The 12,801-nt window shown below is 42.3% G+C and overlaps 1 pseudogene; it reads right to left on the bottom strand.

The window, feature by feature from the left end:
• Positions 1–9,872: 9,872 nt before the first annotated feature.
• Positions 9,873–9,988, bottom strand: LOC133384664 (5S ribosomal RNA; annotated as a pseudogene).
• Positions 9,989–12,801: the final 2,813 nt, after the last annotated feature.

The raw sequence follows: 12,801 nt of genomic DNA, 5'->3' as shown, positions 1-12,801 counted from the left end.
GAAGAGCTCTGTTGGGCGGCAGATTGATGATTTGATAGTGGCAGCAAATGTTGGTTTTTGGTGTCCTCACTGCCTCTAAATACAGCTTACCACTATGTAACTGCATCCACCAGGAGTTCATCTCCATCTGCAGTCAAGCCGTCTCCTATATTGTTTCATCGCTCTCAGCTCTGGGGTATACCATGGAGCTGTATGAGCTCTACACAGGAGAGGCCACTCAGGAGCCATTGTGTCAACCGTCCGGGTCATTTCTGTATTCCACAGTTCAACCACGGTTTCAACAGGAACACCAGTTGTATCAGCTGGAAAACTCCCCAGAGCCCTTTGGAAACCATCTGGATCCATTAGTCTCTGGAGGTGGACCAGCTTCATAGGTCCCCCACCCTTGCAGAGGGGAAAAGCTGCTGTAAGTCTAAACTTTAGCAAGCAGTGATCTTTCCATGACAGAGGGACTGACGTAAGGCCCCCCACATTCAGATCACTATCTCCATGTCCAGTTGCAAAAACCAAGTCTAGAGTATGCCCTGCTACATGTATTGAGCCAATGGCATATTGGAACAGTCCCATGGTTGTCTTGGAAACCATGAAATCCTGAGCCGCCCTGGATAAGGTGGCCTTGGCATGGATGTTGACATCCCCCAGAATCAACAGTCTGGGGGATCTCAATGGTATACCTGTGACCTTCTCCGTCAGTTCAGCTAGGGAGTCTGTTGGGCAGCAGGGTTGGAGGTATACCAACAGAATCCCCAGTCTGTCCTGCTGACCCAACACAAGGTGCAAAAACTCCAGACCAGTAGTCACATGGACAGGATGTCTGCAGAGGGAAATGGAGCTCCTATAGACCACAGCAACCCCCGCTACCCGACCATCAGGTAATCTGCAAAGCAGGAGCCACCTCAGCCAGCTGGCTTATGTATACCCTCCAGGGAAGGGACAGGGAGCAGTAGTCACATGGACAGGGTGCTTGAGGAGGGAGTTGGAGTTCCTATAAACCACAGCAACCCCCCCTCTCCGACCCTCAGATCTACCCTAATGCTGAACGAGGTACCCTGGCGGACATAGCTGGGAGAGACTTACTCCTTCCTGCTCACCCACCCAGGTCTCAGTTATACGTGCCAGATCAGCTGCCTCATCCATAATGAAATCATGAATGGGGGAGATCTTATTATGTACAGATCTGGCATTTAGGAGCAGCATCCAAAGGTCTGACAGCTGGCTGATAGGGCAACCAACAAACCTGCGGGTGTGGGCAGGACTGGAACAAGGCACAGTCATTAACTGCCTGGGCTGCGTTCCCCTTACTTGGCAAGTCCTCCTCACAATGCCATATCTCCCTCTACCCATCACTACACTAATTGGGACCCCCTCAAGTCTCCCCGCTTGGTTCGGAGTCCTCTTTCCCAGGCATGTAACTCAAGACCTGCCAATCCCACAAAAAGCCAGGAAATCTACAAAGCAGGAGCCACCTCAGCCAGCCAGCTTATGTATACCCTCCAGGGAAGGGACAGGTGGACAAAATCAGCAACAGCTGGCTGAGTACCTGGGAGTCTGGTCCTGCAACATGTGGCAACTTGCAGCACAGAAGTCCAACAGGTCCAACAAAGTTACTTTCATAGGAACCTTTACAAGTGTAATTAAAAGAACAAAATCCTTTTAGGTATTGCTTTGTTTACTAAGCACCACGGTTGTGGGACTTTTTGAGCCTTGGGGAGTGGAAATAATTGCATGGTCAAAATAATTTTGATCTAGGATAAGCTGTTAATTAATGATCATAAGTTAATTTATTAAATACTTTAGCACTTGTTTAATGTCCTGCCTGAGGAAGGATATATGCAGGTTGCATCAAAATCTTAATAAATCCCAGGGCTTTTTTTGTGACTGTACTTACCAGTGTGGAGTACAACCACCTCTTTTTTGCCTCCCATGGTAGCCATTTTGTGCTGGCACCCACAAGACTTTTATTAAGATATGAGTACTGGGACCTCATTATTTACAAAAACAAACAAACACAAACCCTGATAAATCCTACGCACAGAAAATATTCAACAATAATATCAGTCCTTTTGTTGCATGTAGGCCTATATTGTTTTCTTTTCTGTTTGTTGTAGTAATATGAGTAACAACAACAACAGTCAGAAAAGCAGTTATGCCAGACATGGGAGCCTTCAGCCTTCCAGATGTTGTTGAACTATAACTGCCATCATCCCTGGCCATTGGCCAGGCTTCCTGGAGCTGATGGGAGCTTTAGTTCAGCAAAATCTGGAGGGCCAAAGGTTCCCCACATCTGAATTATGTGGTAGATTCACTGTATTTAGATAATGAGATTCATGATTATGTTACATAGACTTTTTCAGTACTAATTCAAGTTAGTAAAGAAGAGAACTGAGCCCAAATGACTTACCTTCACATTCATTTTTATTAAGTGTCAAAAAATATTCCCATTTCTTTGGTCATTTCCCTGTACTTGTCTCAGACACATTTGCATTGCTTTAATTTTGTTCTCAGCACCATTTCCCATCTACTTCTTGCCTTCACCATCCTCAAATTCAATTGCTCACATTGCCATTGCAGTTGATTGGCTGAAATGATCTCTGTAACTGATGTCATAATGTTATGCATTATGAGATGATACCACAAACATTTATGAACCAAATAATATGGCCCATCACTATGTATGTGGCAATTTGTTTTGCTGGATTGAACAAACTACTTTCAAAGCAAATATCAAAGTGAAATAAAAATTCAGTGCAGCCTCAATATAGAAGCAATTTAGGAAAGGCTCTACAAAAAGATCAGCAGTACTTCAATCAAATTTATGGGAATCCAGGCTTCAGGCTAGACTTTGAAGAACATATCAGTGATCATAGTTAAGTAGTGTAATGGCCAATTCAACATATCTGAGCTTCTCTCTCAGGGGTTATGCATACATTTTATTTTTATGGCCTCAGCCTTGACATTATTGCCATCTGGGGTCACATTATTCTAAAGAAGTTGCATCTTGGTCATTTCTCCCAAATCTCAATTGAGTTATCTCTAGCCACTCTCTACTTCTAGACAGAAACTTTGTACAGTATGTAGATATAAATGCAGTAATTGCCTTGGAGTATGGTAACCAAGAAATGCATGGAAGTCCAATAAGCACATGGCACTCCATGCATGTTGCCCCATTTAATACACAGGGGATTTCAGGCAGAGATGGCTGAAGACATATTGGTGCCTGTATCAGAAAGTATAAAAAAATAAGAAAATTATAATATTTTACCATAACATATATCTCTTGTAATTCTTCCATCATGGTGTTCAAGGCTGTCGAGCCAAGCCATTTCTCCATCCAGATGCTGACCAGACACAGAGCAGCTTGGCTTCAGCAGACTGCTGTCTTTCGTGCCTTCAGAGTGTGTGCTGAATAAAGGAAAAACTGCAGTCCTCTAATGGATGTTAGCATTTCAGCTGGCCAGCAGTTGCAAAGAGGTTCCTATTTAAGAATTCAGTTTCTACTTCAAGTCCATTTCCCACAAGGGCCTTCTCTACTGGACTGGTCCATAACTGAGGTGAAAAACAAGATGGTGTCCCCACTCCGGATTCCACATATAGAAGCTAACTGGACTGGCAATTGACTCTTACTTCAACCATGGTGACGCAATAGCGTCCTTCACCACACTGAGACAGTAGGCCAGATTAGTCGGCCTAGGAGTGACTATATGGTAACCGAGGGGAATGACTAGAGGCTCAGAAAGACTGCCAGGGGCTGCTGCTGCCCTGAACATTTACTGCCTGAATTGGTTGTCTCATTATGCCTAACGTCAGAGCCAGCCCAGCTTATCTAATGTTACCCCTCCTAACAAATCCAAGTCTATTCATTCTGGGGTGCTCATGACTTTACCTTCCTTTCCAAACTGTACACCATTCTTTAGAGCAGGCATTTTCTCCTTATTTTACTCTGAAAATTAATTTAGATATTGCTGGTGCAATCACCTCCTTATTATGCATTATTATTGGCTATGCTCTAGAAAAATGTACAGTAATACCTCCGTTAACTAAGTAGCTGCATCATGGACATTACTTCTTTAACAGAAACTTTGGTACCAGAGGTAGAAATAACATGGAAATAATAGGGATAGGTTCCTACACCTGCTCTTAGATGGTGGGGGCAGCTTCAACAGGGGATTTAAAGGGTACCTACTTGGCACCCACCACTCCGCTCCTTCTCCTCCTCTGATTCATACTGGATCCTTCTCCACCCCTGGGAGAAAGCAAGAGATCTCTTTAGTGCAAAGCAAACACACGGGCTTGTCAGTTTCACCCTAGCAAAGCAAAGGCACAGGCTTATCAGTTTATTGATAGCAAAACAAAGACACAAGTTGGTCAGTTTCACCTAAAAGCAAGTGCTCAGGCTTGAAAGTTTATCCATAGCAAAGCAAAGACAGGGTGTTGTCAGTTCCACCCCTAGGAGAAAGCAAGATATCTCTTTAGTGCAAACACACAGGCTTGTCAGTTTCACCCTAGCAAAGCAAAAGCATAGGCTTGTCAGTTTATTGATAGCAAAGCAAAGCACAGCAAAGATACAGTTTAGTCAGTTTCACCTTAAAGCAAAGGCACAGGCTTGAAAGTTTATCCATAGCAAAAGCAAAGCTAGTCAATTTCGCCTTTAAAAAAAGGCTTTTCTTAAAAGGAGCTTCATTCCTTTCCTTAACTTGAGATATTACTGTAATGGGATATGTATGCTAGTGACAGCATATGCAAACTGGATTTTTCTTGTCAATTTCCCTTTAAGCAGGCCTCACAACAAACCCAAATAGGGGAACTATTAGAGAACTGAGCAAGGGAAAGGCTGATTTAAGTAGCTGAGTAATTCTTTTCCTTCATATCATGACAATTTTCCTAAAAAGGCATGCACACATGAACAAACAGAAATAACATTATACATTTCCCAGAGAAGCTTACTGCCCCCCACTTTTCATAATATATTCAGGGTTTTTTTTTGTTTCTTTTCCACTACATAGTCTAGCCATTCTACATATTCTAGGACTTCTAAATATAATTATGTCATAAGGCATTTTTTCCCTTCACAAACACATCAAGGGCCCACTCAGTCAACAAGATTTAGCTTTCACTCATGCAATAAATTTTTTTGGGGGTATCCTGGCATACAGAAGTGTACACGCGTATAAACGAGGGAGGGGGATGACATACCCGATGATGTCCACCATTGTTTGTCACACCACACACTTACTGTTGTGAATGAAACAGTGCTGTATCAACTCCATCTGATACGGAGGCTGCACCCCTACCTTCCCAATCATCTGCTCCCATCGGTGGTACATGCCCTGGTCTCCTCTTGCCTAGAATACTGTAATGTGCTCTACGTGGGGCTACTCTTGAAAACGGTCCAGAAGCTGCAACTGGTACAGAACGCGGCGGTGCACCTGATTAAAGGCAGCCGCCAGCGAGATCATATCACTCCAGTGCTAAAAGAGCTGCACTGGTTACCAGTTGCTTACCGGGCCCAATTCAAGGTGTTGGTTTTGACCTTTAAAACCCTATACGGTTTCGGCCCAGTCTATCTAAAGGAGTGCCTCCAGCATCATCAGCTATGCCGCCCAACAAGATCAGCCTCAAAAGACCTTCTCTCCATCCCATCAGTCAAAACAGCCAAACTGGTGAGGACTAGAGAGAGGGCTTTTTCAATTGTGGCCCCCACCCTGTGGAACTCCCTCCCAAATGATCTCCACCATGCCCCTTCTATGATGAGTTTCCGCCGGGCCTTGAAGACCTGGCTCTTCAGGCAGGCTTTTGGGGTGGGCTAGATTTTATTTTAATTGTTTTTAGATTTTCAATGTGTAGGTATTATATGTCTATGTTGTACGTTGCCCAGAGTGGCTGGACAGCCAGCCAGGTGGGTGACTAATAAATTCTATAAATAAATAAATAAATAAAAACTTAGTGTGACATGGTGGTATATTGATGAAAAAAAACCACAGTTCCACAATGCAACAGGCACTGCAGTATGAAAGGAATGTTAGAAATTGGGACAGAAGCACCAGCATTATAATCAAGAAAAAATAGCACAATAAACCCCACGTCTGAATGCAGCCATACATACAGTATGCTTACCATAATATGCAAATCAGGCCAATGCAATCCAAGACAAAAAACAAAAACACCAAGATGGCAAACTTTCTATATACACTTAAACCCTACATGTTGGTTTTATAATCACTTTGCAGCAGCTGGCATTCACTCATTCAAATCACCCATTTCTTTGATGTGAGGCTATTGTTCCATTAAGTTGCAAATCACTGCTTCTTTCAGCTCTTTCTTCTAATCTTGCAAATCAAATAAAGCTCAGCAATGCAGATGTGTCAAAAATGCCCTTACCTCCATTGACATTCCCAGTAGAAGTCTTACTCTTGAAACTCATTTCTTAGCTAAGTTTGAATATGTTCTGCAAACCATGAAAACATTGAGAAGTGTTTAGTGCACATCAATAAAAAGAGAAGGGTGGGGACGTTGGGGTGGGGGAAGAGAGACAGAGAATGGGGGAGGCATCATAACAGATACCTGCTAGTTGACTGCAGGCTTTTTGTGCAGTGGAACTGAAATGGTCATAAGAATAAAATCAGATTGCATGCACATGCTACTGTTCCTAAATACCACGACTTTATGAAAAAAATAATATCAAGATACTATATTCTAGTGATGTATCAGTGAGCAAAATAGTAATGGGGTCAAGCCTATCTGGATGGTATGTGTATTGGTAGTATAAAGAAATGGCTTCTACAGATCTTTAAGGAATGCAGCCAATTACTCAATTTATCTTTAGTTGTAAATATTTTCATGTCTGGCAGTTTGTAGATAATAAAAAAGATGGCATCCCAGTTTACATTTTATACAGGCTCGATCTGTATACAGTTTTTTTTAAATGTATCTCCATAAAGAACACTTCATACAGTGGGGAGGGATGAGATTGCCTCCAACCTCCTATAAATATGTCTGGGTTTAATGGACTGGAAAGCAGGTGAACAATTTTAGAAGACCTCCTACTGAGTAAATTCCTCTAATAGTACGCAGAGAAATATGTCTGCCTTTGACTCCCAGTATGATTTTAGCCTCAGAGGTTCCAAGAGGGCAAAATTAAATGAAATTCCTTTATGCAAGTACAAAAGGTGAATCACTGAAAATCCTAGCAAATCTGCTAGCACACACAGAACAGTGCAATTTCTACCTCCCTCCCTCCCTCCTCTATGTCTCTCTGTCCCCATCCCAGCAAATACATATTGAAAGTGAAATTAGCTTTACAGTCATGTCACACCGGACTGACAATATAAGTCAGTTTAGAAGGTGGAAGGGCCATAGCTCAGTGACAGAATATCTACCTTGCATGCAGAAGGTCCCAGGTTCAAGCCCCGGCATCACCAGGAAGAGCTGGGAGAGAACCCTGACTGAAACCCTAGATAGCCACCGCCAGTCAGTGAGTACTGAGCTAGATGGACTAATGGGTCTGAGTCAATATAAGGTTGCTTCCTATGTCCCTATGTCCTATGAAGTGTTTCATCATGAAGGCATGTCAAGTTCTTAGCTGTGACATTTCATGCCAGGCACAGATCAGACTTTGTCCCAGAGTCTCACATATGTACCAGTTGCAGACAAAGGCTGCTATACCCCTCTCCACAAGCATAAACATAAGAAGAGCTCCCCTGGATGAGACCCATATACTCCAATATTTTGTTCCCACTGTGGCCAACTAGATGCCTATGGGAAGTGCACGAACAGGATATGGGTAGAGCAGCATATTAACAGCTGGGGAGGCCCTGTTGGTTATGCCACCGGTGGGGGCTGCCCGCTTGGTGGTGACTCATAACAGGGCCTTCTTGATGGTGGTTCCCCATTTTTGGAATGGCCTTCCTAGTGAGGGGGTGTCACTCTCCCTCACTATTAACTTTTAGGAGAAATGTAAAAGCATCCCTGTTTTTTCAGGGATTTGAGGGCTGCAAATCTTGTCCCTGGCAACTTTGAAATTCTTAGTTTGAGAGCAGGTGATTTTTTTTATTGAGCTTTTAACTGTTTTTAGAAGGGTGTTTTTAACTGTTTTTAGAAGTTTTTTTTGTATTGTTTTAGAATTGACATGTTTGCTGCCCTGGGCTCTTTTGGAAAGTTAAACAAACAAACAAATACCGGTACCTCATACCCTGTTTGCACTTCAGGTCAGGATTATTTCTCCCAAATGTACTTCCTTTGGACTTATTCTTATTGCCAAGTTTGCAGACATTCTTTAAGACCCTCTCAACAGCTGGAGAAGTTCACTGAATGGTGGGTTGTCTCTATCTGGTTGTCTCTGTCTACTATTCTAACACAAAAACAAGAAAAAAACCAAAGCCTCAAAAATGTTTTCATTATACTCAAGTGCATGCATGTTATTTTGTTTTCAAAAGATGCATATGTACTCAGAATCTAATGGCCTTCCAAATGTGCTTTAGATATAGGAAAATATATTTTAGAGAGTACCACAGAAGCATTAAAATAAGATAATGGGTACATTTTGTTTAGTGGTATAAAGTTATTTGCAATTTGTCAATGGAGGTGCTGCATATTTTCCATTGCAAATGTAAATGTGCTTCAATGGAACAAAAATAAGATGCAATTATTAGCTATACAATTTATTGTGCTTGCAGTTTTATTTTTCAGGTGCATTAACATTAGTCAATATTTGAGTTAAATAGTAATCAACTGATTAGGTTAATTTTAATCTAGGTACTTTATATGCATATAGTAACTAATACAAATCAATGGATGAGGACTGAAATCAACAGTGGCAGTAGAGCAATATGAATGTTGTTCCTTGCTCCAGAGGAAGACCAAACAAGAGATGGATTGATTCCATAAAGAAAGCCACAGACCTGAACTTACAAGATCTGAACAGGGTGGTTTATAACAGATGCTATTGGAGGTGGCTGATTCATAGGGTCGCCATAAGTCAAAATCAATTTGAAGGCACATAACAACAAAAACTCAGCGTACCCCCTGCAGGTAGACAGGCTATTTGGAAGAATGCCTACCTACACTGTTAAAAGAACTTTAAAATCCTTTGTAAAATCCCTAACTCCTATTAGGCAACACTTAATAGACCAAATTATAGTGACAGACCTAGTCACAGTAACCAACATTTGTTAACGCTATAAGGAATTCTCTATGCGTGACCCATATTGTTATCACCCATAGCCACCAACTGCTGTCTTACAAAGGGGTCAAAGTGATGAAATGGTAAGAATTACTATATTCTACTACCTATAATGGGAAAATCCATCCTCATAGGAAGATCCTCAGTCTCTTGTACGTTTCAAGCCTATCTGTTAAATCCAGGGGTTTTCTAAGGCTTGAACGCTTAGTGGGTATGACCTCTTGGTGGGTTCACATGGTTAATGAGTCTGTTAGAGAAGTGATCCTAGAGTTAGACAACTAAGCACCAAGGAACCTGAAGAGGTTTCACTCTCATTTAGACTATCCATCTGCTGATATTAAGGAGTGAACAAGCTCTGGTTACTGAGATAGCTTTATAGGCCATGATGCTGAAGTGTTCTAATGACAACCCTGATTTAAGAGACTGCCTGAAAGATCAAAGGCCCTTACATATGGTTGGGGCACCTTTGTCCCTGGATTGCTCTTATGCCAAGTTGGATACCTTTTCACTCAAGTGCTTTGCCCTGATACTGTGTTTAGACAAATCACATTATACTGATATCTGGCTTCTTTGTTGTTGTTATATGCCTTCAAGTTGATTACGACTTATGGGGACCCTATGAATCTTTTGGATATAGTCATAGGGTTTTCATGGTAAGAGGTATTCAGAGATAGTTTACCATTGCCTTCCTCTAAGTCTATGGCACCTGGTATTTCCAGGCAGTCTCCCATCCAAGTACTAACCAGGCCTGACCCTGCTTAGCTTCAAAGATCAGACGAGATCGGATGTGTTCAGGGTAGTATGGCCGACTTCTTTGTAGACATATATAAACATATCATAGATATGATATGTAAATTAGAATCAATAGCAGTTAAACACTGCATAATACATGCACAGATATTGGGGCATCTGCAGAAGCGGCTCTACCATACCCCCATAGGGGCTCAGCATTCATAGAATCATAGAATCATAGAATCATAGAATCATAGAATAGTAGAGTTGGAAGGGCCCTATAAGCCCATCAAGTCCAACCCCCTGCTCAATGCAGGAATCCAAATCAAAGCATTCTCGACAGATGGCCGTCCAGCTGCCTCTTGAATGCCTCCAGTGTCGGACAGCCCACTACCTCTCTAGGTAATTGGTTCCATTGTCGTATGGCTCTAACAGTTAGGAAGTTTTTCCCGATGTCCAGTCGAAATCTGGGTTCCTGCAACTTGAGTCCATTATTCCGTGTCCTGCACTCTGGGATGATCAAGAAGAGATCCCGGCCCTCCTCTGTGTGATAACCTTTCATGTACTTGACGAGTGCTATCATATCTCCCCTCGGTCTTCTCTTCTCCAGGCTAAACATGCCCAGTTCTTTCAGTCTCTTCTCATAGGGCTTTTTTTCCAGTCCCCTGATCATCATTGTTGCCCTCCTCTGAACCTCTTCCAGTTTGTCTGCATCCTTCTTGAAGTGTGGAGACCAGAACCGGACACAGTATTCAAGATGAGGCCTAACCAGTGCTGAATAGAGGGGAACTAGTACTTCATGCGATTTGGAAACTATACTTCTGTTAATGCAGCCTAATATAGCATTTACCTTTTTTGCAGCCACATCACACTGTTGGCTCTTATTCAGCTTGTGATCAATGACAATTCCAAGATCCTTCTCACATGTCGTACTGCTGAGCCAAGTATCCCCCATCTTATAACTGTGCATTTGGTTTCTTTTTCCTAAGTGCAGAACTTTGCATTTATCCCTGTTGAATTTCATTCTGTTGTTTTCAGCCCAATGCTCCAGCCTATCAAGGTCCCTTTGAATTTTCTTTCTGTCTTCCACGGTATTAGCTATGCCCCCCAACTTTGTATCATCTGCAGATGTGATAAGCATGCTTTGTACCTCCTCATCCAAGTCGTTCATAAAAATGTTAAAGAGCACTGGGCCCAGGACCGATCCCTGTGGTACCCCATTCGTTACTTCTGCCCAGTTTGAGAAGGAACCATTGATAAGCACTCTTTGAGTACGATTCTGGAGCCAGCTGTGGATCCATCTGATAGTTGTTCCATCCAGCCCACATTTAGCTAGCTTGCTAATCAGAATATCATGGGAACTTTGTCAAAAGCTTTGCTGAAGTCGAGATATAGTATGTCCACAGCATTCCCACAGTCTACAAGGGAGGTTACCCGACCAAAAAATGAGATGAGATTAGTTTGGCAGGATATGTTCTTCATAAATCCATGTTGGCTGCATTGCTTTCAAGGTGCTTACAGATTGACTGCTTTATAATCTGCTCCAGAATTTTTCCAGGGATTGAGGGTAGGCTGACTGGTCTGTAGTTCCCCGGTTCCTCCTTCTTGCCCCTTTTGAAAATAGGGACAACATTAGCTCTCCTCCAGTCATCCGGCACTTCACCAGTCCTCCATGATTTCACAAAGATAATAGAGAGCGGTTCTAAGAATTCTTCAGCCAGTTCCTTCAATACTCTGGGATGCAGTTTATCAGGCCCTGGAGATTTGAACTCATTCAAAGTGATTAGGTATTCCTTGACCATTTGTCTATCAATCTCAAGGTCCAATCCTGCCCATTCTACTTCATGTTTCCCAGGAGGTCATAGGCCCTTTTTTGGGAGAAGACTGGGCCAAAGTAGGAATTGAGCACTTCTGCCTTTTCTTTGTCATCTGTTATCATTTTGCCATCCTCATTGAATAGCTGTGCCATCATTTCTTTTCTCTGTCTTTTAGTGTGGATGTACCTGAAGAAAGCTTTTTTGTTGCTTTTAGCATCCCTCGCTAGCCTCAGCTCATTCTCAGCTTTAGCCTTCCTGACACCATCCCCGTAATTCCGTGATACCTGCCTGTACTCTTCCTTTGTGGCCTGGCCTTCTTTCCACTTCCTGTATGTCTCCTTTTTTCCCCCTTCAGGTCATTTCTAAGCCCTTTGTGAAGCCACATTGGCTTCTTCTGTTGTTTTCCCCCTTTTTTCCTTGTTGGAATTGCTTGCCATTGTGCTTTTAGAATTTCCTTTTTTAGAAACTCCCACCCATCTTGGACTCCTTTTCTCATTAGCATGGCTTGCCATGGAACGGTACTTACAATTGTTCTGAGTTTATTAAAATCAGCTTTCCTGAAGTCCAGGGTGCGTGTATGGCTACTCTCAGCTTTCGCTTCAGTTAAAATCAAGAATTCAAGTATGGTGTGATCACTTTCGCCCAGAGTTCACTTCATCCACCAAATCACCACTTCATTCACCAAATCATCTCTATTGGTTAGAATCAAGTGCAGGATAGCTGATCCTAACCACAATTATTTCATACACTATCCTGGATTTCTGACTATGTCTGGATAAAATACCTGTGACTTCAATGGGGACATTCCAGGACAAGTAAGCTATAGTGCAGCCAGGTTATTTTTGTACAAGTGAGTGAGTTTCGTAAGTGACTGTGTGTGTTATAAGCAAGAGCTGATGGAGTGTGAAAAGTGCATCTTACATCACATTGTGGGTTTCTTCATGTGATGTCTGGTATGCTATTTTATTAAATAAACAGTGTGCTGTTTTATTAAATAAAATAAGTGTGGTTTATGTTGTAGTTGATTGATTGATTGATTGATTTCAAGCAAGGACCACAGGATATCAACAGGGA

Source organism: Rhineura floridana, chromosome 4 (genome assembly GCF_030035675.1).
Source record: "Rhineura floridana isolate rRhiFlo1 chromosome 4, rRhiFlo1.hap2, whole genome shotgun sequence".
NCBI lineage: Eukaryota > Metazoa > Chordata > Lepidosauria > Squamata > Rhineuridae > Rhineura > Rhineura floridana.
Note: the sequence above shows the minus strand (reverse complement) of the source record. Positions and strands in the feature narration are given on the sequence as shown.